The following is a 4,003-nucleotide window of genomic DNA, read 5'->3' as shown; positions in this document are numbered from 1 at the left end:
TTTTTGTGTGTAAAGATTAGATTGAATGATGATCGAATTTTAAAAATATTTTTGGTAAAGATTAGGTTTAATAAATAAATTTTCCATCTTTACATACTCAAAAGATATTAAATTTAATTATTCTATTCATCTTTATTATTGAAATAAATATCCTATTTAATATAATATTTGAACTCATTAAAGTGAGGTACACGCGCAAGGCGCGTACACCTAAACTAGTATATATATATATATATATATATATATATATATATATATATATATATATATATATATATATATATATATATAGGAGAGAGAACTTATAAAACCTAATTATCTATAGTTATGTTTAGTAAATCTATAGCGATATATGTATAGTAAATATAGTAGCTAAGTTTGCCTTTAATCCGCGAGATTTAACTCTATCCAAACGCAATATTGAATAAAGTTATCTAGTAGATCTTCATGATATCTCAAAGATGTTGAAATTGCTAAAAAAAAGTATTTATTGAAGAGAAAATGTAAGCTGATGATCATAAAGAATATACTGGATCCAAAATTAGTCTTTAATTTATTATTTAAATTCCATTTTTTCTCAGGGGCAGCTAAGGAAAACTTCCCTATTACATGCCGAAATTGGAACCTATATTATACATATTTGACTAACATGGGATGAAAGTAATGCAATTACTATAAAATTACTGTAACCATGCATCTCAATTAATTAATTAATCAATAAGGCTTCTCTCCGATGTAATTCCCAGGGCGATAATAGTTGCATGACACAAACCATGCTTCACCATTATCATATTTTAATCTTGCACACCAACTTGAAGGGTGTTTTTCCAGATCACCTGAGTATAATGCCCGCACATATCCTGTTTGCAAGAGTTGGAGTCATAATCGTAGTTTGGTTTCTCTCCTACCCACATGTTAATGGACTCCACTGCTGAAAAGTCACCGTAGCCCATGGCAAGATTTTTACCATAGGATGAGTCTGAATGCACCAAAGTGCATTCAGCTAATTTGGTGGATGCCTATTGATTGGCATAGGCAGCAACTGTGTCGTTCCATGTTAGTGCTGGGAGTGGGACACCAACTTGTGCACGGGCCGGCGTTGTTGTGGGCTATAACGATATCGTCGGGCAAATTTTGGGTGAGTGAAGAATGAGCCATGGCTAAAACCATGAACCCAACAAAGGTTGAAAGTTTTGAGATCTCCATTTCCTTTTCCTTTGCTTTTTGAGACAAATTTGATGGAAATAGAGAAGGTGATTGATTGTGTTTGTGATTTGGAGAAGTGAGACGATGGCTTTGGTATTCATAGGTATATATATTGATAAAAAAAAAAAAAGTAAAAAGGAGGAGAAAATCTTGGCAGCAAAACAAGAAGTTTGTGGTTACCCCGTAAATGTGGGCAGTTCGAAAAAAATATTGTCAAAATTAGCATCATAGAAAAATGAGAGTGTATGTGTTTAATGTTCAGCATGACTTGACAAAGATAGATCTTCACGTCGTCACATGCCTAATATATACCAAGCTAAAACTATGTTTAATTTTTTGATAATTGAACAATGGCAAAAAATTTTACGTACAAGAAACAAGATTAATCTAAAATCAGCTTAGTACGTTTATATAGTAAGTGTGCCGCGAATTAGTAATTTAAATTAAACAAGGGGTAATTCTTTATCCTGCTGCAACTAGTTAAACTAGCTAGTGCTCAACAATTCTTTATGCTTTTGGTGTATTTAATAACTTTACCTATTTTTCTTCCATGCACGAATTATCTTCCCTCTAGAAGGAAAAAGAAAGATCAACCAATATCTCATCTACTTGCTACTAGTTCGGGTTACCACAATTTTTTTTTTTTTTTTAAATGTTGATTTTAAACTCTTGGAGCGCACGATTAAGGGAGTAACTCTAGGTTTCTACAAGTAAAATAAAATTACTTTTCAATGTATGAATCACAAATTGAGGACATGCTCAAATCAGGTTGTAGACTTTGGAAAATCATAGTAATTGAACTGCATGTTATACAAAAGCAAAGATTAAATTATTGCCTCGGGGACAGAAAAGTCATCAGTTGCAAAATTAAACTTTGTTTTTATTAGTGGACTTTGTTTCTTAATTTTCTTATCATAAATGGATTTTTTTTTTATCTTTAGTATTTTGTTATAAAACCCACCTTTTATAGCCACATTTTATATAATTACAATTTATACCCGCTGTATTCGATTTACGCTCGCTGTATTCATATTTTATATGAATACAGTCCGTATTTAGCCGTTGTATTCGATTCACAGATATTGTATATATTCACTTTTACTTAGTAGTTTGTATTCATAAAAACATAAATACACTACATATTTAGTCTCGCAAAAAATATTATCATTTTTTTCTTTTTCATTTTCTTATATTTTTTCTTTTGTCGTGTTTTCCTCATTTTTTCATCTTCTTTTTCTATTTTTTACAATTTTTATTTTTTTCATTTTTTTTCTTTTTATTTTTTTCTTTCTTCTATCTCTAACTTCCATTTCTCTTTCTTCTTTTCTTTTCTTCTTTAATTTTTTTTTATATTTTTTTGTACTTATTTTCTTTATTATTTTTTTATTCTATTTTATATTTTTTGTATTTTCAAAAAATATGACTACTCGAGCACAAGTCATGAATGATAACGTAAATGCCACAATTATTTATCATATTTGTAGTCACACCGTCATTTATATTTTGTATTCGTTGATACAACTGCATTTGTATTTGTATTTTAAAGTTCACGTTTATATTTGTATTTTGTAGTTCACATTATATTTGTATTTTATAGTTCACACATGTATTTGTATTTGTTAGTTCGCACCATCATTTATATTTTATATAATTCGCACTTGTATTTTAAAATTATTTTATATTTGTATTTGTATTTTATAATTGATTGTATATTATATTGGAATATATTTGTATTGTGGTTTTATTGTGTTTGCATATTTAGATTATATTTGTATTTGTATTCTATTTTCGTCGATGTCTTTTTATTTCTAAAGAATTATTTTGTATTTATATTTATATTTGTATTTTATTGCATATTGTATTTAACCGTTACTATGTACAATTTGTATTCTATTTTCGTCGATGTATTTGTATTTTTAAAGAATTATTTTAAATTTATATTTATAAGTTGATCGTATATTGTATTTGTATTTGTAATTTCATTTGTTTGTATTTGAATTTGTAGTTAACAACATCATTTGTATCTTTAAACATTAGAAAAAACTTATTATTTTTCTTTCTATGAAGACTTGATTTACATTTATTGATACAATTTGTATCATAATAAAAATAAAAATAATAAATTATATAAATACAAATGTTGCATCTGTATCAACGACACATGTTTATACAACTTGAACCATATGCATATAAAATGATACTTATTTATATACAAATATAAATGATAAATTTGAAATACAAAATACAATGATATATTTGCATTGAAAGACAAATTGCATATTTATATATTTTAATCTCAAACAAAAAAAATTAATCAATATACTTATTTATATAGAAAAATACGAATGATAATTTATACATATTGACAACTAAACTATTCAACTACAAATAATACATTTATTTAAAATACATAGTATGATACAAAAAAATATAAATATAAAATACAACAACAAACGAAAAAAATATAAGAAAATAAAAAAGAAGAGAAAATGACCAAAAAAATAAAAAAGCACGAAAAAATAATAAAAGAAAATGCAGAAGCAAAAAAGGGCTGAAAAAAAAAAGAAATATAGAAAAAGATGAAAAAATAGAAAGAAAATATGGTTTAGGCCACAATTATGGTAGCGTGTAACTGTAAGGCTACAAAAAATAAATGAATAAAAAAGAAAAAAAGTGAAAAAATAAAAAATAAAGAGAAAGCAACAAAAAAAAGGAGAAAAAAAATTGAAAAAGGAAAAAAAACGAGAAGAGAATAATAGAAAATAGAAAAAGAGAGAAAATACATAAGAAAAGTTAT

The 4,003-nt window shown here is 26.4% G+C and overlaps 1 pseudogene; it reads right to left on the bottom strand.

Moving 5' to 3' along the window:
• Positions 1-587: 587 nt before the first annotated feature.
• On the bottom strand, positions 588-1,280 carry LOC107879919 (annotated as a pseudogene).
• Positions 1,281-4,003: the final 2,723 nt, after the last annotated feature.

Source organism: Capsicum annuum, chromosome 8, assembly GCF_002878395.1.
Source record: "Capsicum annuum cultivar UCD-10X-F1 chromosome 8, UCD10Xv1.1, whole genome shotgun sequence".
Taxonomy (NCBI): Eukaryota; Viridiplantae; Streptophyta; class Magnoliopsida; order Solanales; family Solanaceae; genus Capsicum; species Capsicum annuum.
Note: the sequence above shows the minus strand (reverse complement) of the source record. Positions and strands in the feature narration are given on the sequence as shown.